This window comes from Colias eurytheme, chromosome 2, assembly GCF_061535395.1.
Source record: "Colias eurytheme isolate Ceu_HAF_F1 chromosome 2, ilColEury1 Martin Lab GWU primary, whole genome shotgun sequence".
Taxonomy (NCBI): domain Eukaryota; kingdom Metazoa; phylum Arthropoda; class Insecta; order Lepidoptera; family Pieridae; genus Colias; species Colias eurytheme.
In genome coordinates, this window is record NC_142981.1 from 5,174,314 (window position 1) to 5,200,179 (window position 25,866).

The following is a 25,866-nucleotide window of genomic DNA, read 5'->3' on the forward strand; positions in this document are numbered from 1 at the left end:
CGTACTCCTGTTAAGCCCTAAAACTGTACAAAACTATTAAACTTTTACTTTTAGCATACAAATAGGTAGCGAGGAGCGAAGCGACGAGCGTGTTAGGTTAACATTTGAACTGCCGCACGAGCCGAGCGAGCGAAGCGAGCGTGCCGCGGCAGCGGCCGGCGAGTGCCAGAAGCGACTTTAGGGCGATTCCCACTCAAACAAAAAAAAACTACAGGTCATACTAATGTCTATTACATTAAATCTGTCATATTTCAAATCAAAGAGCTAATGCAATATTACTAGTATTGAAAACTATTATTGTAAAGTAATAATTAATATTAATTGCTTCAGATCAATGTGGAACTGGAAAAAAATACCTAAAGCAAAGGGGGCGCAGGACTTAGAAAATTTTTGATGGAGTTGGTATCATTATAACACCTATTTATTATTGTTTTATCGTAAAGATTACGCTAATAAAAGCATGTTTTGTTGGGGCAACTTTTCTCTAAACTTGATAATTACCAAGATACATGACGGATTGTAAAATGTAAATTTTTTCAATGATGGAATATTATGTATTCAATATTAAGCTGCGAAAGTCCGAATCTAGCTAAAAAACGTTACGCTAAAATAAGCATTGCATTATCATAAGACTTGCCACAGAACCGAAGCTGTCAACCCCGAATTCCACGTGGTCTTGTCTGCCCTACCCCTAGAGTGTATGTAAAAAGCCGGAGGCGCGGAGGGAGAGCAGCCCTCGCCCGCCGTGACAAAGCTCGGGAGCCGTGCGGAGCGGAGCGGCTGAGGCTGGTCGCCGAAGGCGACCAATAAGCTGAAGCTGCGAAGTGGAGTACGGGCGACCGTGCTTTGTCACGCAAGGGCGGAAGGGCTGCACTTCCCGTAGCGCCGGAGCTAAGGCAGTGTCTGAGACAATATAAAAAAGACATGAGGAGATAGGGAAAGGGTTAGGTTAGGTTTTATCATCAATCTTTGAGGGCGAATATCTCGGCCATTTTTTATTTTAGAGAAAAAGTTTTTTTTATAAAACATGCTTATTTTAGCGTTTTGAATAAAAATTATGTATTTTATGATTCCTATACAATTTTCACTTTAGATCAAAAATTTTCTAAGTCCTTACTTTGCGCCCCCTTTGCTTTTGGCGGACCAAAACTTAATTTGTAAATATCTCGAAAACTATTAATTTTCGCGCCCCCCCCTTTACAGGGGAAGTTCCTAGTACCCACCCCCCCTTTCTCCACCCCCCACTACCCCCAATTTCCACGCCCTATAATGTACAGTTTTACCAAAACTATTTTAGTAGGTAACGTCATAAATATAAATTTAGGTTACGTAAACTTAAACAAACAAAGGAGAAACTTTCGATACATAATATCATACCTACGCGGGCTACGATCTGCACATTGTACGAATGTGCTATTTTTAGTAGTCCTGTGATATACTACTACGTGACCAAGCCAACTAGACCCTTTTCAACTGTGACGTCACCCGCCCATGTCTCGGGTACAGATAGCAAAAAAAAAATATTAATAATATCACTGTTCGCTCTCCGCTATGAATAGTCTTATTTTTCCCCATTTCGAGGGCTGTCTATGAATAACAACACAGTAAAAACTTAAACAAATAACAACGAAAAACTTAACAGTCAACAACAAGCTTTAACGATTAATAATAAAAAGTACAGAAATAACTAGCGATGCGAAACGTACGAATGCGTCGATGCTGCGAACCGCTAAGGCGAACGCGGTACCTGAGGCGGTAAGCGGGCGGGGAGGCCGCATTCCACCCGAGCGTCTAGTTGGCTTGGTCGAATTAATATAAGTAGCGATGGATTTAATTGAGTAGATACTAGATAATAGAGAAATTAGAAACACATAGAGGTAGGTGGATATAGAAAACCAAACAGTGTACCCTAATAAACAGCATAACAAGAAACACGCATTTATACACGATTGAATAATTGATGTTGGTAAACAATCTGCCAAATATTTAATGATTTTATATAATGCACATAATATACTTATGCTAAAAGAAAACATCTCTAAAAATGTAACGTACATACTAAAATTAATTACCAATATTAAAAACAGCAGCGGCGTATATCACTTGATATTATAATTAAACAGAAGCATACATTATGTGGAGATAAGACAGCCATGTGGTCCAGGCACCATCTCGTGCCGAAAGATATTTTTGGCTTCATGCCATCGACTAATGAATATATTATTCAATACTAATATACTTGCCCGTTTTACTAGGAAATACGGAAGATTACGGGTATCTCATACATATTCTTCAATCAATAGATAAAGCCTGTCAAGTGCGTAATCCTTGGTTCCAACAAATCATGGCGGAAAAGTTCCCGATAACATACTATATTCGGCTATTTCTTTTCATGTGAATATAATCTTTTGTTTAAATTTTATCATTTTAATCGCGTTCAATTACTTATCATGATATAGATTATATACAATAAACATATTTTGCTTGCTCATTGGATGATAATTTGTATTATTTTCTAAACTAGGTACTTTATATACTAGACAGTACCATGTGCATTTTTTATTTTTTATTGAAATTATAGAAATACCAACTTATAAGTGATTCAATGCGTTTTCAAATAAAAATTTATGGTTCTACCGTTAAGTATAAATCTAGCACCTAATAATTACGCGGCAACTTTTAATGAAGCCGACATAAATAAAGCCGTTATTATAATTTAATTTGATATAAAAGTTTATTTACTTCAATATAAGGTCGTTAAATTTTTATGCAATAAAATTAATAATTGATGTAAGATTATTTTTTAAAAAGAAGAATCTTAACAAAAAAAATAATCTTGAAAAATTAACAATAAAAAATTAAAACGTGTTCCTGTAGGTATATCTTGGATAGAAATAATTGTTCGAGCTACTAGTCAGAGAAGCTTTTATAAATATGAACCGGTTAAAAACGAAATAACAATACAATTATTTTAACATGTGACAGTCTGAATCCGTTTCGTTTCGCTACAAAAAGTATTTGACTGTTCTAACAATAAAAACGTAACAACGTCTAAATAATAACGTTACAATAATTTCTCAACAAATGTTCGAGAACTTTGTTTCATACTTATTCGCGAACGGCAACGCGTTTATGTGTCAGAAAATCCCTGAAGATGAAAGTTATTTAGTAACATAAGCATTTATAGTAACGAAGGCGAACACTGTATTGTGTTGTATTCCCAGCTTTCAAAGCAAATTTTCCGCTTATCATCCTTGACACACTTGCGATCCCCGCTGCGGGACACGGTTAAGCGGGGTTATTGTTTTATAACGATTACAAAAAGCATTTACGGATAATCGAATTTGTCTAAGGGAAAACTGGTTCAACGGAACTTAATTATAGAACAGTATGGAGATAATTAAAAACATAACACATTTAAAGTTAATTGTATAGTAATTCAGGAACTTATATAAAATTTGTTGTGCTGAATTCTACATATTAGTATAAAAACTTGTTTTTCCGAGATAGTACGACTGATAATAATTTTTAATCAATGGATCTATAGGTAAATGTTTGTATACAGTTATTGCTCTATCTTTTCATAGCAATAAAAACTGCCAATTAACAAATATATTCTCTGTATAAATATAACTATAATATACGAAAACTACGTTAATATTATGGATGACATGACGATATTTGCGAATTGGGTCGTCTAATGTAATATGAGGGAGATGGAACCGTTGACGTCACGCGTACATATTGGGCTATTCATAATCATTTTATTTGGCTACTCGCTGGCCGTTGAAAGATATTGATGAACTCTGACGTTAGTTATCGAAGACAACGGATATCCTTCTGTATCATACGTCGCAATAAAGCTTAATGGGATGGGAAACGGTTCAGGCGTAAGCGGGAAGTTCGCCCTTATTAAGAATTTTAGATTCATAGAACCACGTTCTCGCGGGATTAGAGATAGTCCATTGAATGAGTCCCTCCAAGGGGGGTCTAGAGTGCGTGAGTTAGTAACGTAAGATGTTTCTTCGGAAACATGTCAAGAGTCCCTAGGTAATAAACATACTAAAACCCCGGGCCACTAGGAGGAGCCCCGGAGTGGGGGGAGGGGGGAAATGGGTCCATTTTTTCATTTTTCGCTTAAATCTCAAAAACGGTACATGTTAGAGAAAAACTTTCAAGGAAAAATTGAAAGGCCATAAAATTATCTACAAGTTGTACCTGAATCATTTTTTCCTATATCCTACCGTTTCTGAGTTATACGCAGTAAAACATGATTTTGGCTCAAACAATTTCAACATCAATCAATCAAAAAATATTTCTTTCTTCCAAAAAACTCAAATGTGCAACTTGTGACCAGTACTGATAGATTGCTCTTAATTAGTTCTATAATTGGTAAAATAAACACATTCCTCCATGGAAGCCTTTAGGAGGAATCGATTGTCAAAATATTATATTAGTTATATAAATAATATATTAGTATTTAATAATATAATATTTAATAATAAATTTATTAATAATATATTTATTTAATAATTTATTATTTAATAATATATTAAATATTATATTAGTTTGAGTTACTGAACTTGATCTTTTTATTTTTTTCTTCCAAAAAACTCAAAAGTGCAACTTGTGACCGGTACAGATAGATTGCTCATAATTAGGTCTATCATTGCTAGAAATACCAGATTCCACCACGGAGGCGTTTACGGGGAATTGAATTTTATCAGGGTAGTTACGATACATGAACTTTTTATTTTTTTCTTCCAAAAAGCTCAAAAGTGCAACTTGTGACCAGTACAGATAGATTGCTCAGAATTAGGTCTATCATTGATAAAAATACCAGATTCCACCATGGAGGCGTTTACGGGGAATTGAATTTTATTAGGGTAGTTAGTTAAAAAGTTCATGTATCGTAACTACCCTAATAAAATTCAATACCTCCTAAAGGCCTCCATGGTAGAATCTGGTTTTTTTATCAATGATAGACCTAATTATGAGCAATCTATCGGTACCGGTCACAAGTTGCACTTTTGAGTTTTTTTGGAAGAAAAAAAATAAAAAGTTCAAGTATCGTATCTACCCTAATAAAATTCAATTCCCCGTAAACGCCTCCATGGTGGAATCTAGTATTTTTATCAATGATAGACCTAATTATGAGCAATCTATCTGTACCGGTCACAAGTTGCACTTTTGAGTTTTTTGGAAGAAAAAAATAAAAAGATCAAGTTCAGTAACTCAAACTACCCTAATATAGTATTTTGACAATCGATTCCTCCTAAAGGCTTCCATGGAGGAATGTGTTTATTTTACTAATTATAGACCTAATTAAGAGCAATCTATCAGTATCGGTCACAAGTTGCACTTTTGAGTTTTTTTGGAGAAAAAAAATAAAAAGTTCAAGTATCGTAACTACCCTAATAAAATTCAATTCCCCGTAAACGCCTCCGTGTTGGAATCTGGTATTTTTATCAATGATAGACCCAATTATGAGCAATCTATCTGTACCGGTCACAAGTTGCACTTTTGAGTTTTTTGGAAGAAAAAAATAAAAAGATCAAGTTCAGTAACTCAAACTACCCTAATATAGTATTTTGACAATCGATTCCTCCTAAAGGCTTCCATGGAGGAATGTGTTTATTTTACCAATTATAGACCTAATTAAGAGCAATCTAACAGTACCAGTCACAAGTTGCACTTTTGAGTTTTTTGGAAGAAAAAAATAAAAAGATCAAGTTCAGTAACTCAAACTACCCTAATATAGTATTTTGAAAATCGATTCCTCCTAAAGGCTTCCATGGAGGAATGTGTTTATTTTACTAATTATAGACCTAATTAAGAACAATCTATCAGTATCGGTCACAAGTTGCACTTTTGAGTTTTTTTGGAGAAAAAAAATAAAATGTTCAAGTATCGTAACTACCCTAATAAAATTCAATTCCCCGTAAACGCCTCCGTGTTGGAATCTGGTATTTTTATCAATGATAGACCCAATTATGAGCAATCTATCTGTACCGGTCACAAGTTGCACTTATGAGTTTTTTGGAAGAAAAAAATAAAAAGATCAAGTTCAGTAACTCAAACTACCATAATATAATATTTTGACAATCGATTCCTCCTAAAGGCTTCCATGGAGGAATGTGTTTATTTTACCAATTATAGACCTAATTAAGAGCAATCTATCAGTACCGGTCACAAGTTGCACTTTTGAGTTTTTTGGAAGAAAGAAATATTTTTTGATCGATTGATGTGGAAATTGTTTGAGCCAAAATCATGTTTTACTGCGTATAACTCAGAAACAGTAGGATATAGGAAAAAATGATTCAGGTACAAGTTGTAGATAATTTTATGGCCTTTCAACTTTTCCTTGAAAGTTTTTCTCTAACATGTACCGTTTTTGAGATTTAAGCGAAAAATGAAAAAATGGACCCATTTTCCCCCTCCCCCCACTCCGGGGCTCCTCCTAGTAGCCCGGGGTTTTAGTATGTTTATTACCTAGGGACTCTTGACATGTTTCCGAAGAAACATCTTACGTTACTAACTCACGCACTCTAGAACTTTTTATTCAATGGACTGAGACCGTTTCATATTATTTATGATCAGGAAACTTTCGCACACAGGAACTCGAGGGAAAGTATAAGTTGAACACGATTTCCTATCAAATCATACACATAATATTATATACCTATAAGGGTTAAACTATAATGTCTAAAAAAAATATAAGCCTTTTTTTGGAAATTCTGAATAGACAAAATGATCGAGTTTTGAATATTAAAACTATATTGTTGTAATATGTATCTAAAATCAAGCATTTACTTATTTGTTAAGTATAGAGACATATACAATATACATAGCTAGGCGCCGTGTCTGAATGGAGAATAGTCATGAATTTGAAATACAGCAAGGAGTTAGCTACGAGTACCTATACCTAAGTCTGAGTTATAAGAGAGAGAGAGAACCAACGATATTTAAGGGACCTTCGCAAGCCTACTCCAAAATTATTTAGATTCGCCAAGTTTCTTTTACGACGCCCTCTGCATTATTGTACGGGACAAAGTGTAAAGTTATACGGATTTGAAGGACGGCACATAATTTTGTTTTTCAAGATACTTGACTAAATACAAAAGGAAGGCGTCCGGAGGGCCTATTGTTGTAGAGAATGCATAGCACGATACCACCGGAACTCTTGAGAAATACTCCTGGTAGGCAAACGATCACTAATTACCACTCTCAACACGCCACATTGTGTCGAGTATAAGCCATCAGCCATGCAATGCGTACAGCACAAATAGCGTTCATTATTAAACAGGAATTATTCTTATCGATTGTTCCCATGCGCCCAATTATATATTTTCAGTAAACATTTATACTCCAATTCTTTATAATTAAATATGCCAATGTTACAATAGCAGCCAGTCTCGTTATCTTGTTGTTCATTATGGATTGTTTACATCGCTTTTTATTCAGTATCAATTGCTAAAATTTAATAGCATTTTAAAACGCTTCAGGATCGTATTTTTTTTTAAAGCTGTTTTTTTATTATTTCAGATGCCGACATTATTTATTGAGCGGGAATAAGGTATGTATTACAATTTACAATAATCCATGTTATAAATCTCAATGAAATTATTTCTCACGCTTTTTAATTTCTTTCTTACACATTATTTGGACTTAAACAGAAATTCCCCTATTTTTTATACGAACAGCATTACGACGCGATGTTCAAAAAGAAGAATGGTAAAACTTCTAAATAAATAATAATGCAATTAGAGCTTTTTACACACTCGACCAACCCCTGTTTTAAGAAAGTTCTTTTGTTTTTGTTGGATGTCCTATAGCTCGTAAAGGGCTCCTTTCTTGATTTAGGGGAAAAGTTCCCTTGTTTTGCATTTTACGAAGACGCGTAAGTCACCCCAGAGATCTAAATAATATAGTAGTATAATAAGTTGTCTAAGTGTGTGAGATGCGTAAACATATAAGGTGTTCATTACGGACGTAAAGACAAAACATAAACAGTAGAGCGATGCGACAACTCCTCTCAGGGCCATTAAATGTATTTTCTCTATTTGGTCAGTTCCCATTTACGTTGCAATAATTTCATTTATCCACATGACCGTTCTGTTAAATATCAATGTCAGTGAACATAGGTTTTATCCCACCCAACGGAAACAGACAAAATAAATAACCAGATCACAGTAGGTATTGGATAAACGAAAATTCCACGTTCAGAGGAATAGAGATTTTTATCATAGGTTCAGTTTTTAATTAACTTTGTTACTTTTTCTGCGATCTATCCATTGACCTAGATGCTTACAGCTTGCACGTTACTGTGTTCATTACATTTTTGGTATGTGAATGCTGTCCGTGAAGGACTATTAATATACCCGTTGCCGTGCATTCATTTTTATGCGTTCAATTTAGCATATGAATAAAATGAATGTAAATATTATTTTGATTGATTCAATGTCTCGATTAAAGATTTTTTTGAATTGTACTTTATAGTTCAATTATAATAAAATATTAAAAGTGCTAATCACTTTTATCTTTAATTGAATTATAAATTATAAATAATACATAAAGGTAATTTAATTTATCATTGACATATAGGCGTGCATGAAGAGTTTGAAGTTTATTAATATTCTCTGTATTCTAACTATTTTTACATTATAAATAATTCTTCACCTCTGATATAAAATACAATAAAGAAAAACATTTCAATGTTTGTCTGGCTGCTATCAGAGCTTCCGCGTCGATGGCTGCTTTTTTGTTATATTTTTTATGAAATAAACGAGACTGCAACAGGCGCGCTTCGCCTTTCTTTGTTGTGTTTATATTCTGTAATGATTGCCAATATTGCCTCCCACCTACATTTTGTGCTATAAATCGTTTGTGTTTAGAAAGCTTTGATACTTTTCAATGAATATGCTTTGTTTTTCAATATTGAAATGTTAACACCGTTCATAGTTATAATATCAATAATTTATTTCGTAAACAATTTTTGTATAAAGGACGGTGAGAAAATTCCTATCTTCCTAGTGAATTAAGGTTCCGTAATGGCATAAGGGGATCCGGCAAACGACGTACAGACGCTGATGAAACTGTATCGAATTATATAATACACGGTAGAATTTGATGCCGGCTAGAGCACAGGCTAGATAGAAGGGTATGGATAATCTTTTATCAAGGTTTATTTTAATAACGCAGATCTCCCTGACTCCAAAGATTCTTGTTCGCAAAAAATAATTGTCATGTGAATATGTACTACATTTGTCTTTGCATTTGACGAGCATACTGCATAGTCTGCAATATTAAAATATTAAATAAACACTCACTTCCAGTCACGCAGCTTACCTACTCTAAAACCTACTCCTACATAAATATTACCAAAAAAATTGTTGAATTTTGGTTCAACCGAACGGATACAACATAATTTGCGCAGCGCGCTGCTTAATGCAGCGAACGGATTACAAACTATCCGATGAATTAATATCTAAATCCGTGAAATCCCATCGTAATATAATGGAAGTACGTAGAGTACTCTGTGGTCGTGTTTGCCCCTCCAGCCTGCCGACGGCGACCAATAATCCAGTTACGACCGCACGCGCCACGCCGCTGGCTCACCAAGCCCAGATCGAAGCGTAATTGGGTGTACTCACCTTCCCTACCGACCGATTATAAAATAAACAGCATTCTAGTCATTGGCTGCGACGTCAATTAATTTCTCCTTAACGACCACCCGACCCTACCCTCATATTTTAATTGCGGTGTTCGTGTTTGGCATACGGGAACCCTGATTGCGGAATGTATATTTTTAATGTTACTTTCAACTGCTTAAGCAGAATTAATTCTGCATTTAGAGCAATAATAATAAATTGAAGAATATAAACTTGATCAATATAAACATTAACATAAACATGAAACTACTAAATTATATTAAATTTTAGGTTTGAATCAATTCAGATAAAACATGTCAATTTAGAAATCAAAAACCACATAGAAAACAAATCCACGGACTTATTTAACGTTTTGAAAACTTACAACATGTGTGGCTACAATATGCAGTCAGTGAAACCCATTAACTTATTCTGTATTTTTCTAAGTTAAAATAAGTAAAATATTAAAATTCGGACACAGTTACAAAGGAGCAAAGTAGTGAATATTTTCAAATTTTAATACATTACATAATGACCGAGTCATCGAGATTTAATACATCTTAAACTTCGTATTGACTAAGTTTGAACAGAAACCATACAGAAACCCTTATTTGGTAAACGCAATTTTGCCTGCATGTGTGCCAGTGTAAAATCGCCATAGATTACCAAACCCGTATGAAATAAATTTGTTTTCAAAATTGCCATTGTTTCCAAGTCTTGTATCGCAGTTTGGTCCTAGGACGCAAGTTAGCCTGTCACATACATCGCTGAAACGATCAAAACTAGCTTTGCTTTCCACTACGGTGGCCTGGACAAAAAGCAAACTCAAATTGAAATGTCACTCTACTAAATTATATTGTTTTACGCCCCAATTCGTTTTCAACTGCGGCGTACACATAATAATTACTCTCGCAGGTGAGAAATCACCGTTGCAACTTTAAATCTAATGCTTTAGCTTATTCCTATAAAATTTAAAATTGATTAATAATGCCTCCATTAAAATTTAATGCTAAATAGCTAGGTAATTCAATAATGTATGACATTATTCTCAGCATTTAAATATGGCATTGATATAATGCATGATCCCTTATTCTAATGCAGTAACGACTCCGTTTATGACACTCGCCTTTAACACATTCAAACCACGTACCTATACGTATGTACAGTGTTAATTATTTTACTAACGAAATTAGGTCCAGACGTTGAGCGTTCTGTACGAGAGTTACCATGATATAACATTGGATGGTAAGCTACAAATACCAAAAATTATCTCGTTAAACTTTAACTATTATAATCCATCAGACAATATACAAAATAATAAATCATCGCATCTTCTGCATAAGTGACCTTTAAAGCAATCAAACATTTTAACCTAATAGAAGTGAATTGAACGAATCTATAAGAAGCGCAGTAATGCCCGACAAGCACATTGAAAGCTAGATCTTTGAATGTTGTCATTTGTTTCCGGGACACTCCCGACAGACTTTATTGTACCCATTCTAGTGCTGGCCTTGTCCGACATTAGATATAACTAAGGAAATCTTTGTATAACATCAGGAGCGGCGCGTGTAACCTTTTACCTTTTAATGTCTAGACTATTGAAACAAAAGTCCCTTCCACGAATGAGTTTAATAAATGGAAACGAAAATTTGTTGGAATAATGTTATTTAAAAATCAACTGTAGACCGGTGTTGTTTTTATCATAAATTTTAAACTTTTTCTCATTTCGTGCTTCTCTTTGCTTTCATTTTTAAAATCATTTTCAATCATCTTCTGGTTTTTCTGAAAATAAAATGCGTTCATTGAGCAAAAAACATGACGGATCGAGCGAATCGATTACTGTAGAATTAAAAAAATATTTACCTCTTTCGCCGCATCATTATTAATTTCTGTGGTATCTTCATCGTCTGCAGATGGAGACAATGCAGTAGTTGTCCCTGTTGTTTTACATATTTTATCATGTGTATTATAAATTTGTGTAAGTCATATAAAATATTATGAAATATATATTTTATACTTACGTTGTTCTTCCGCCATAACAATGCTATTAAAATATTCTGATAGACTTTCAATCCTTTCATCGGCATCTTTAATGTAAATGGAAAGAGGATATTGTTATTGGAGTTAATAAATCAATTTACATTACAAAAATCAATTGAATACTAATTATGTAAATAATTTCATTCGATACTAAAAACTTGTTTCACCTTACCCTGCAATTTATTTGGTTTCATACTAATAATCCGACTCTCCACTGTAAAAGAAAATCATGCATATGTATTTCCTTAATTATTTTAATTAAAATCATTTAACTATTTAGGTCTATTCATGCATATTTTAAAAACTTACATATTTTTTCAACTTCTTCATCCACAAGCGATATTCCTACTAATGGAACGAGAATTTCATTTGAATTTATTTTAAAAATAATAGATTGCAATATAATAGTTATGTAATATGTATTTATTATTACTTACACATCTTCCGAAATTGTTGAATTGCCTTTGAATGTTCATCGCTGGTGTGAGGAACTTTTATGTCTAAAAATAGAATTGCATAAAAGAATCAAGCTACATGTGACAATGGATGTGAAAATAGAAAGAAAACGGTTCTCACTGTCTTCTTTTGCTTCTTTTTGATCCTTGCACTTTGTGAACAGTTGACATGTGTCTAAATCAGTAGGATCGCTGCACTCGTAGCCCCAATGACAGGCTGATTGTTTATCCTTGGTAGTTGCTGAACATACACCATACAAATCAACAAAAATATGAACTATTGAGTATCAAAACCATTTTGTATTATGATTTTACTTACAATAATCTCTACTTACTGGTTTTATGTTGTACTTGGCGTCGCTTATTAACGATTAATCGTCTTGTTTTCCTCACTCTCATAAGTTTATCGCCTTAAAATTTTTTGATTATAAGTATTAATATAAGACAAATAAAGGTACCAAAATCGAAATTTATTTGCTTGTAAACGATAACACATGTCGGACTGTCGATCTGTCTGTCTATTCCGTGTCAGTCTGTCCGTCTTTCAAACTATTCCCCTTGAAATTGTGGAATGGATAAATAACGATTTGGTTTATTGATTTTTTATACAGAGGGAATATTTTAGATCGTAAGCCCAGACTAGTAATAACCATATAGTAATATTTTATATCGCGATTAAATAGTACAAGTAAAGAACGATTTTAAAAATATAGATTGAAACAGAAAACTTATTGTAAAATCCAATTTCTTAAATATTTCAAGATGTACAAAATACTTGTCTACAAGTAGAACTTACACTTGACCGATTTTTATTTTAACCTTATTTACCTGGTGCGCGTCGATGTTTGTTCACGACCAAGCGCCTTTTCTTCCTTAATTTCTTCGCTAGTTCAATGCCTTTGTTTAAAATGAAAACAAACTTATAACCCAAACATTAAGCTATACAAATAAGAGATTTTGAACAGTACATAAATAAAAAATATGTACCTCGTCGTTTTGAGTTTTTAGACTTGCTTTCTTTACTAGCAGTCCTTTTCATTATAACTGAAAAAATATACACGGTTGTATAAATCTATATGGAAATCAATAAAAGATTTGTCCGATTATAATATTATGATGCCTACGGTTAAATCTGCTTGTCTTTGGCTTGTTACTCATTTTGACAAATTGACCTGAAATTAAAAAAGAAGCAGAATAATATACTAAATAAATAAACAACTGTTATTATTGTCTTCGGAAGTATATTTAAAACGTACCTCGTAAATACTTTGTTTGTGATGGTGCGGTTACTGTTTCAGATATATTTTGGACCGCTAAGCAAGAAAAATAGTTTAATATTCGAAATATAATAAATGATTGTATTTTATTTATAATATAAACCACACCTTCACCACTGAGAGCCAGAGCTTGAAGGGCATCAAGTCCGGTAATATCAGGTTCTAAAAAAGGCATATTGAAATACTATTAATATATATATTTGCATTATTTTTGCATACATTTGAACATAAAAAAAATATTGTTCACGAATAAAAATATAAGTAATTCAAACCTCCAAGTGTAACAATACGTTTAAAAGTCATGACTGAAAAAAAAAGAAAAATTAAAATATTAAAATATAAATAATATTAAATCGTATTAAATAATAAAGCATAAGCTAACAGAATGCTTCAAATAACTTATCCGCTAATTGTTCAGGACTTTTCGATGAACTAACAAATCCTTTGCCACCTGAAAATATGAAAATAAATTTTAAAGATAAAAATCGATTCAAAGAAACACAATTTATAATTAGATACATACCTCCCGGTTTGTTCACTGCAAGTGAATGGTTTAGAATTAGTAAGAATATATTAAATTCATGAAACATAAAAAATGTCAAATAGTTTACCTTTTGCTCTCAATTTTATGGCCACTGGCAGCAATTCTTGTGGTGTAAACGTATCGCCTATTCGAAATAATATTAAAATTTGATTATATTTAAAGTACTACTTCAATAATATTGTATTGTATCACCTAGAATAAAGCAGATGGATTGAATTACATAAACATACATACCAACTTTAAATGGTCGTGTCTGATCTACAGGAACAGAAAATTAATTGTAATCAGTTTTTAATAATAATAACTCTATATTTTCTTTCATACTAATAAGAGAGCAAGTTTATCAATTAGATTATTAAGGAAATATACCTTCATTACTAATATTTTCATCTATATTGTTATCTTCTGCTTTGACCTCAGATTTAGTTTTTTTATCTCCATGGGATTCTGGTTTTTCATCGTCCATCACGTCGTTTTTTAAAGTTTCGCTATTAACGGCACTTTTATCATTGTTATTCTCTGTATCATTATCATTTCCTTGTTCAGTGTCATCGTTTTTATTGAGCAAATTGTCTACTTGGGTTATCGCATCTTGATTTTCATCTTTTTCGTTCGATATTTCTTCATTTGTTTTACTTTTTGCTTTTTCTTTAGTGACATTTTCTTGATCGATATTTTTATCCTCTTCATCTGGACCTGATTATTTATTTTGTTAATTTATACTTGTGTATAAATTGAATACAATTTTAGTTTGTGTATTTTGGAAATCACGAATATTTAGTGAATTGTTAAGTACTTACTCAGGTGACGTTTTATATTTGAATGTATAAGTCCACAATATACCTAAAACAAACATTTATCACAATACTACGCTAAATATTTTATAAAATCACATGTGTATAAAAGATTTACCAAATCAAACAATAAAATAATTAAATACAAAGTCACCATTCGGAATAACATTTTACAAAAAGTAACATTGCCTACAACTCAATTATCAAAAAGCAATTACATTTTGTAATACCTAAGCAACGAAGCATTCAACTTAAAGTCGATTAAATTTTATCTCAAAACAGGGAAAAATACATGCCAAATATTTGCTGGACTGTTTATTTTCAGAATTCTAAATATCAAACAACAATTCGACATGAATAAAAGGGAAGAAAAATATTACGAATTCCTTTGATTATTTCTATAAAACCGCAAATGAGACGCTTTATGTCGCCACACTTTTTTGTATTATTATTCTAACAGAATGTTCTTGAACAATTGAAAAAATGCTATAAAATTATGAGTACAATACAAGAGATGGTACAAATAGTACAATACAGAGTGCACAAAACGTTTTAGTGAAAGGTTGTGCGATGACCCGCGACTGATACGCTCGTACTGAGGCTGATACCATACTCTTGTTCCATTGTCGGACCGACTGTTTCGCCACTTAGCGCACTCTCACCAAAGAGAAGTTGATGCCAAAGTCCCACAAATTACTAACAAGTTTCGTAAAGAACGCATTGTTCTCTAATCAAGATACATCTGATTTTACGTTCTCGTTTTACGTTTTTGTTAATATAAATCATATCATAATAATTTTTATAAGAGATTTTTTCTATACCAGTGAATTCACCATTTTATCTTGACTAAAGACAAAATTTGCAACATTTAGGTAAAGTAACCTTAGTATATGGTATGATACATTCATAATTCAATTGTTTTTAGAGTAACAACAATTAATAGAACTGTTTCACGATAATGGAACATTGTTCATAAATCAGGTAGGTATTAATTAACTTTGAGACAAAGGCATTTTTGCAATATTCACATTCGATTGATCAATTAACATAACTCATGCAGAAAGTGTTATTTTAAAGTTATATTTCCGAGAAGTTTTTATTTGTGGTTACTTAACTGTATACTTACTGTATCTTTAAGCATGAATATATAATTTAGTGATACGGGGTCAGGAGATCTGAAGAAGATTAATGATTAAAATAACCTCCAAATCTGCAACAACGCCCCCGTCACATAATTTTACTGAGACCGATAGGGATCCGACGCGCCGTCTAGACGGGACGGGTGCGCTAGACTTGTTCCACAACTATAAACAGTATACTGCGGAGGCAATTGGCGCTACTCCTCGATCCATCCACCAACCGATCTGGTGGAAAATATAGACATCGGTGACGCTAATGCAAGGTTTTCGAACGAATTTAAATCTAGCAGCGGTGACAGCCTCTCGCAGAGGTAAGTGCAAGCAAAGAGTTGCTGTAGCTTTATTGACAGATTGAAAGCCCTGAAGTTCAGACTTGTAACTGAATTCTTTTCAAAATAGACTTCATTATTTCAGTTGTAGATATTATAAATAGTATGCTGATAAATGATAACTCTTATATTTTATACGTAAACAATGCTATACTAATAAAGTAAATGCTCAAACATTTTATATCAATTGTACAAAATTTTACACTTATATCATATCAAGGTGCTGAATGTAACAGTGAGATCACCGATATGACGTTACGATGGCCTTCATAAAATATACTGATTATTATTACTCGTTTGAACGTTTCATAATATGTTAGTCTTATTTACATTAAATTATGCAAATAGTATCTACAATGTGTACGGATAAATTGATTTTAAATTGGTTGAGTTTGCATTGCTTGAATATTTGTTTATTTTCGAGTAACGTTTCGATATAGGATTTGAAATTCAATTTTGAAGTTTTATTTTTAATGTAACTACTTGTGTGCGTGAGTGTATACCAATGACAATGTTCTTATCTATTTAAAAATATAAAAAGAAAAAAAATACTTACATTGATGTTTTTCTGTAGAATGAAACGTTATCAAATTCAATGTGACTAATGTTTCCGATGTTTCTAATTACGTCTACAATTTGCAATCGGTTCCAAACATTTCGCTTTCTCTTGTTATCGTGGGATTTGTGCATGTCGTCGTTTACTTATTTTTGATCAGTTAGCATGTATTGAAACGGATGTTATTTCATTTTTATTTAGTTCGCAATACAAACTTTGTGATTTAGTTTTTTTTAATCAATTCAGTTATTTTTATAAACTGTTCATTCATACTGAAAATCTCATTTTGCGATTTAGACAAAACTTTGTCACGTATTCATCAAAAGTTATAGTCGTATTAACAGCGCTCAATGATGCTCCATGCTTGTTACAAAAGCCGTTAAGGTAAACAAATAGGAATAAACTTTCCATAACTAAAAAGCGTAATCGATTTGTATATGATAAGATACAATAAAAGTGAGTCAAGTTCATAATGATTGACGTTCAATGTCAGCGCGGGCGGGCGGCGTGGAAACGGGCGGCACTTTCCCAGGGAACCGCTGCGTCCGGGAGGGGATGACGTCATTGTTCCCTTGCACTGCAAATGCACTAACTCAGGATTTCCTTCATTACACGTATATGTTAACTGGGCTAGAACTTTCTACACCTAATGATGTCATTATTCGAATTTTCTTTCTATTTAAAAATAAGTTTGTTTCAGCCATTTAGTAGATATTATTTATCATTAATACTAACATAACTATAATGGCTTCTCAAATTGTATTTGGTTGCATTTTGAAAGTGTGTTTACAAACTTTCGAATATACTTATTACCTTTCTCTAGAGAGAAAGATTCAATCGAACTAATTGTTCCATGTCATGCACATGCGTCATTCGTTTTACTCGATATAAAACAACGAAGTGTCTAGTCGTCCGCTAAACGGATGAATAAAATAAATTAGTCGTCCGATTACCGGATGAATAAAATAATTTAATCGTCCGATTACCGGATGAATAAAATAATTTAATCGTCCGATTATTCGGATTAATAGATAACCTTTTAACACTAAAGCTAGTTGGGTTGGACTAAAGCAAAGGGGGCGCAGGACTTAGAAAATTTTTGATGGAGTTGGTGTCATTATAACACCTATTTATTATTATTTTATCGTAAAGATTACGCTAATATAAGCATGTTTTATAGGAACAACTTTTCTCTAAAATCAAAAATGGCCGAGATATTCGCCCTTAATTCGTTAGGTTAGGTTTAGGTTAGGTTAGCCTTTAGGTTAGGTTAGGTTAGGTTTCTTAAAAAAAAACTACACAGAAATAGGAGCCCCGCGAAGCGGGGCTCCGTCGACGCGCAAAAAAAAACTCAAGTTTAGGTTAGGTTAGGTTAGGTTAGGTTTCTTAAAAAAAAAACTACACAGAAATAGGAGCCCCGCGAAGCGGGGCTCCGTCGACGCGCAAAAAAAAAATCAAGTTTAGGTTAGGTTAGGTTAGGTTAGGTTTCTTAAAAAAAAACTACACAGAAATAGGAGCCCCGCGAAGCGGGGCTCCGTCGACGCGCAAAAAAAAATCAAGTTTAGGTTAGGTTAGCCGTTAGGTTAGGTTAGGTTAGGTTTCTTAAAAAAAAAACTACACAGAAATAGGAGCCCCGCGAAGCGGGGCTCCGTCGACGCGCAAAAAAAAAATCAAATACCAACGTGTGCCCTCCTCCCCCCTCCTCCCCCCACAAAAAACCTATAATACGTGCGGCAGTTCTCTAAAGAAACCCCGATAACCTAACTATATAGATAAATAGATGTTATCGGACGATTAAATTATTTTATTCATCCGGTAATCGGACGACTAATTTATTTTATTCATCCGTTTAGCGGACGACTAGCTTTGTCCATAAAACAAAGCGTACAATTAGATAGGATTTAGCTGATTTAACTATCAATATCCACAAAAATACAACGCATATAATATGTTATTTGTAAATATAACAACTGCGTATTTATTCTCAATAAAACTATGTCTATTTTTTCAATAAAACGCCTGTGATTAACATTGTATTTGAATTCACAAAAGAGCGATATTAATAAATAAAAATTAACAAAATATCAAGAGCCAATACATAGGAATTTTCTTATTCGACTCGATAACGCTACTAAACGTAAACATTCCTGATACAAACAACAAGGGAAAATGCCAGTATACTCTATTACGCAATTTTCGATACTCGTGTTATTGGCATGATAAATTATCATGAAAATTTTTATTCTGTCGGTACCCCAAAACGTAACTCACATTTGGCTGTTTGCCAAAAGGAAGAGAATCCTGGCGCAGAGTCAGGACGTTTTGATATTATCTGTTTTATCGTCTGGATCTACTTAAGTTATATAAAAATTACTGTATACTTATATAATGTTGGCTAAGACATTGTTCCGATCTGAAGAACATTGAGGAAATATTTGTTCATTTCTTTCCGTACATGTATTAAAATAAACTCTTTAAAATAAGTATATTAAGTTTTTAGTATAGTCTAAGAAAGAGTACAGTCAATAACAATGGCATCCCTTTCTATCGATAAGTACTTACAGTATTTTGTTTAAAGTATGTAATACAAAGAATAATTACGAATTAAGTTGCGATCATGTTGCGATTAAGTTACGAAATATATTTCAATAATTTAAATTAAGGAGTAACTACTTCAGCAAAGGAGAGTCGCTAAGCGGGCGGCCATTAATTTTTATAGAGCAAGATTTAGCGACCCTCCGCCTGAGTTCCGCCGAGTTAAGCACTGAAATAACATTGCAAAACTTTCTCCGCTTCCGTGTTATTGTCCATTTCAAACTTTACGACTGTATTGACTGTTAATTATTTGATGAACGTCCAAAATGTAAACAGCCGGTCAATTGCCCCGAATTATTCATTTAATTTAAATTAATAAAGGGCCCTAAACTTTACAAATTAAGTATTCAATTAGACATAAATAATAGTGTTTGATATTAATTTAAAATTGAGAACAGTTAGTGACTAATCTTAATCAAAATCCGTCTTGAATGGTGTACTAATTTTGTGATTAATAAATGTAGGTAACAATTCATTTCATCCTTGTGTGCTTTATGTAGATCGCTACACCTTCGTTAAGGCTTTAATGACAATGTTCTCCTTTCATTAAGCCATTGTGAAGGTATTTCGTCACGTGTCTGTGATATGCTAATTTGCACCCGAACATTCAATATAGGCCGATCCGTGTATCCCTCGATGCCTTTTTCATCGATCAAAATGTATGCCGCTGCTTTGATTGTTATTACGCGTATTCTTTTAAAGTTTTTATTTTATATTTTGGCCCACTTATTCATTTATAGTTCATAGCTTCATTTATATCTTATATATTTTTGAGAGATAGGTACATATCTAAGTTAAGAAATTGAAAAATCTAGTGCTTTTTGAGGAGATTTCTTTTAACATCCAGCTTAAGCTTAATGTTATATCTCCGTTGTTCAAAAAAAAACAATAAGGTCGGATACATATCTCTGACTTTTTCAATTCAACCAATAGAACTGTAATACATTACTCAGACAAATTCATTTTTCTATTGTTCGATTCAATAATACCCATCCATAAACAGATACTTTAAATACGTAACACTACAATCGAATAATTGATATTTATGACTTCGTTAATAGGAATGGCTGTCGTAAATAGTGATTCAATAAACTTTTACAGCGCTGTCATCCTTACAGCTTATACTTTTAAGTTTTAACGATCAAAGGCAGCTTTCATTACCTCTTGTTAGTTCGTATATAATACATTAAATAGATATGTTTGGTGCGAAGCTTAGGCGATATGTAGGTCAGTGGGGATACTGCATTCTGTTGACACTGGTGTAAATCGATATGGTAACAATGCAGCCCAATTCTGTGCTCAAATTCCCGCTTCGGACATGAATAGTTCTTAGTCCAGGAGGAATCGGCGCATGAGTACCGAAAACTATTCCACCTCAATTTTTTTACGTGATCCTCTTCAAATTGCCCTACTGATGATATAAATGCATGTTGCCATGGGGCAACCCGGTGCCATATTGTTTAAACCGAAATTGTTTAAACAATTGCAAGGAATTGTTATTTTTCAACCGGACAAATTTTTTTTATATTTTTTATCGAAATACCAATAAAAAAGGTCCAATTACTTTTCACGATAAAGTTAATATTTTCAAAGATATGAATTTTTTAAGGTTTGAAAAATCTCAAATTTGGGTACTTTCGACCCATGAAAAATATATTTAAAAAAAAAATAATATATAAGTAATATTTTTTTTTCAATTCTCTATACAATAGTTAATAATATTGTTAATAGAGATTTAAGAAAATTTCATTGTTTATATCTGTTTTTTAATTGTTAACTTCGCGCGCTCACAAGTACGCGCCGCTTACCTTTAAGTATCGCCGTCTCTCTCTTACTCATGCGCTGCATCGGCCTCTCTGTGTCTTGAATCATTATTTATCATTTATCTTAAAAACTATCAACTTTATCAAGATTTCTAAAGAGAGCAATCTTATTAATAATTAAATTGTCTACAATTTGTTTCTTATATATTTTTTTCTGAAATCAATTTTTTTAAAGTTATTTAAGCATAAATTGAAACATGTAATTAAAATTACTTTTTTGTCAGTTTATATTACTTTTTTGTTATTGAAACAGCAAGTAAGGTAAAAGACCCAGTTATTGACACTGGCCTAGTTGTTTGACACTCGCAATTTGATTTTAATTAAAAGAATGAAATGTTCTCAAAAAACCAAAGATCTTAAAATTTTTAATTCAAAAATTATATTTATTAATTTATTAGAATTGATTTGTTTTTTTTTTAACTAAAATAAAATTTAAAGTGTCAATAACTAGGTCTTTTACCTTATTAATTACATTGAATAACTTCTTCAAACGAAAGTTATAGATGGAGAAGTATGAAATAATAAAACAAGATTTAAAAATAAGTATTTATTTATTATCAATATTATTTTTATATATTATATTCTTACAGTCTTCTGAATCACAACCACATAGAAGTATGCAACTTATATTATTTTTTTTACAATAACAAGCTTTGGTTTTACAGGCTTTCTTACAATTACACGGTTTTTTAAGATTAGTTGGGAATGGTAAAAAACAAATATAATAAAGGTAAAAAACAGATATAAACAATGAAATTTTCTTAAATCTCTATTAACAATATTATTAACTATTGTATAGAGAATTGAAAAAAAAATATTACTTATATATTATTTTTTTTTTAAATATATTTTTCATGGGTCGAAAGTACCCAAATTTGAGATTTTTCAAACCTTAAAAAATTCATATCTTTGAAAATATTAACTTTATCGTGAAAAGTAATTGGACCTTTTTTATTGGTATTTCGATAAAAAATATAAAAAAAATTTGTCCGGTTGAAAAATAACAATTCCTTGCAATTGTTTAAACAATTTCGGTTTAAACAATATGGCACCGGGTTGCCCCATGGCAACATGCATTTATATCATCAGTAGGGCAATTTGAAGAGGATCACGTAAAAAAATTGAGGTGGAATAGTTTTCGGTACTCATGCGCCGATTCCTCCTGGACTATCTTGTTTACCAACACTTCTCCATTGTATTATTTAACTTACATTAATACGTACCATGTGTTATGTGAGATCATGAAGAGACGTAATTATAACTGTAAGCAGCTTTTAACTCATAATTTCCCTATTGTTTTTCAGAACGTTTAGCACACTCAAAGGAGTTGTTAGCCCTTTTTCGTCACAACAGAAAAATCTCGAGAGTAAATTTTATGATCTTAAATAAAAGCTTTAAACATGTATTTTTCATTTTATTACACTCTGTTCTGTACACAGGTGAGTTATTGCAAGCACTTTAACTAGGAACAATATGTGCATTGTTTCCGAGGTGCGATTTATACACCGACCGCTCTCACGGTGAAACTTTCGTTTTTGAAACGCCTTGATTTGATCAGCTGCCTTTTGTTATGCTATCGGAAAGTATTAAGTGTGTTAAAATATTGCAGATATGTAATTTATTTTAATATGTATAAACATAAATTACATTTAGAAAACATATTTTACATGGTTACAACTTACATACCTATACATTATTACATACCGTTAGGTAAATAATAAATATATGTACTAAAAATGTTTAATTCAATAGGTACGCTGTTCACGTATTTGTGTTGATCCAAAACAATATCAATTCTGTACGTCGCCTGATAAAGAATTATTTTTGTTATAAAAATCTAACGATAAATCATAGAATATATCTAATAGCAAACACCGCGAGCCAGCTCTTGCCTACAATAAATCAACTTTTTTGTGTGACCGGTAAACTAAAAAGTGAATATGATTTACCTATTTATGAGAACATGATAAAACTTTAGGGATAAGTACTTTACGTGTGACAGATAATTGAAGTCGTAATATAAACATGAAAAGCTCTATTCCCAGACCATCAGTCAGTTACAATCGATATATTTTACGCTTATCAAAGATAATAGGCCGTAACTGTTCCGTACAAGTTATAGTCTTTGTGGAGAAGCTAATTTATTATTCACAATGAATTACTCGCGTTCTGCATTTTTCGCCCCAAAGGACTTCTAATGTCCTTTCATTTATTCAACAGGACCGTCTATTTAACGGCAATATTTCTTGCGATAAACGTTTAGAAGTTGAATGCCCAAGACGATACTTGGTCTCTTATTATATTACTCAAATATATCATTGTTGTATATTGTATTTTATCTATATTAAATATTTGGTTAATAATAAAAATAATAGACTCATCTATTCACCTATTCAGTTTTAATTTAACGTAAATAAGATTACGTTTCTTGAAAAACATCGAATAATTACATAAAATTAACTGTTACCACCTTTCAGGGCCGTTAACATTCAAGGAGCATCTATCACGTTGAATTTATGAGGCAATTTCTGCTGAATCCTGTTTTCATTAATTCTTATACGAATTCATTAGCAATTATAATAAAAGGTGAATACATACAGTTTGCTGTTGTTTGTTTTTGGCAGAGACTACGACATATTATGTGCTGCAGACTAATTCAAAATTTACCTATATCGTTCTATATTGTAGAATTGTATAATAAATAGATACTATGAATAATAATATAATTCTAATTCAAAGTAACTTTTACCATTTATTTTTTATTATAATTAAATTAATATTTATGGTCCAATATACAAACGTATCAATTTTTAAAAATAATATGATCGCTTATAATAAATTATTCATTGTCATTAACTATAAGTTACAAGAAACGACCTATAGGCTATAACACTAAAAATTAAAATGAACTACTCAAATAGATTGAAAAATATGTTTTCAAACTATGTCACTTTGTAAATAAACATTATGTAAAAATCTAAACTTTCCTGCATCAGGTTTGAAAAATGTTTCTTAACAAAGTTGTTCTGTCGTCCTTAAAAATTCATAGGCACTTTAATTAAAAAGTAAAAACTTTTCAATAAGCGCAGTACGAAGGTTCTATTCGCACACCAACTTTATCTTTTCTTTTTTGTGTAAGATACACCTTATTCATTATTCAAAGCATCTGTTTGTGAATTATGTAACATCCAACAAAGTTTTGTAATTAATAGAAATCCTTAACGTAAAATATTATCTATATTGTTGATCGAGATTTCTGTATTCCTAACAGCTACGCGTCTTCCAATTTCCGCCTTATACGTACCAAACTTATCGGGATTACACCTACAGTGTATTAGATTTTCATCGAGCTGGTAGATGAACAAACTTGCGTAAATATTTGTCCCTATGTTATCTGTTCTGTGCACGATATAGGCATAACTAGGTGATTGTAACAAACAACTCAAAGCAAACACACTCCATATATTTCTATTTTTCCGAAAATTGGCTTCATGTAAATTTGAACTGGCTGGCATGGCATATATTGAAGGGGCCCGCCCTGTCGCTTCCCTATATCCCAACACTCGTCTTTGATATACGCCTTTTGATGTCTGCTTTGCTTATTACAATGCTACTTTCGCTCCCCTAGCTGAAATAACTTTCTTTAGAGGTTTTAGCTACATTTTACCTCAATGATGGCCCTCAGCATAATGCTACGCAGACAACTTAACACGTGCTATATCAGCGATTACAGGCTAATTTCATATTACGGCATCGTGCTATTACGTGGCTATGTCAGATTACCATAAATTTGGAATAATTCTGTTGCATTTAAACTATTACACAACCATAATGACTTAATGCTGTGCAAATGAGAAACATTTATATTCTTCACCGCATTTTAATGACAAATGGCATAAAGCGGATAACGAATAGTAGTAAGTTGTAAACGAATGTACTGTAAGTTTTTCAAGTTATCAAAAGTGAGCAACATTAGAGAGTGTTCTTCCGCAACGGACTATTTTAGCCACGCACGTCTAGCCCGTGATCGAGCTATAAAAACTTTTACTACCTCATTTAACGTGCCGCCTCACAGATAAATGTCCATAGTAACGACTGAACTAACGGATTATGTTGTTTGGAAAGAAATGTAATCACAACAAGAATCGTCTTACATTAAAGGCAAGATCCCCTTTAACTTTCCCTTTCATTGACTTCACCATAATTTTTTAGCTTTCCTCGTTTTAAAAACTGTATTTAAATCTTTCGCTGTAGTTAGGTGCAGTAGCGAGCTCTTTCTTATAAGAGCAAGCTCGTAGCTTTGCGTTGAAGTTTTTAATATCTTCCTTTGTACTGGAATATTAGCAGAGATCAAACTGAAGCTCGTTGCTTAGGTGCGAAATTAAAACTAAGGAACTTTTCTTTTGAATGGAACTAGAAAGACTTTTGTTATGACATACCATAATATTTACCTATGTCCATAAGTGATATGTAATAAAAATGAATTTGTCCCGATCTACACCCACCTTATTTTTAATATATTATGTACTGTAATAAATTTAATATAACTGTTACATAAGATTAAAAGAAATATATTATAGAAGTTTACAGTATATACTCATTACAAATTATGAAAATACGCTCGCGTAAAATCTACAAATCACCGTGATATTTAGAGAAAGCGC

The 25,866-nt window shown here is 32.4% G+C and overlaps 1 protein-coding gene across 4 annotated transcripts in view; it reads left to right on the forward strand.

Moving 5' to 3' along the window:
* The window catches only part of LOC149910320 (uncharacterized), a 104,219-nt gene that overhangs the window by 26,147 nt on the left and 52,206 nt on the right, over window positions 1-25,866 (forward strand). For 3 of the 4 annotated variants that reach the window (XM_090112731.1, XM_090112714.1, XM_090112719.1), the window contains exon 2: window positions 7,546-7,576. The exons of the other annotated variant lie outside the window; for it this stretch is intronic. The gene's annotated coding sequence lies outside the window, so the exon portion shown is untranslated. The remainder of the gene's footprint in view (window positions 1-7,545; window positions 7,577-25,866) is intronic. 4 annotated transcript variants of the gene reach the window in all.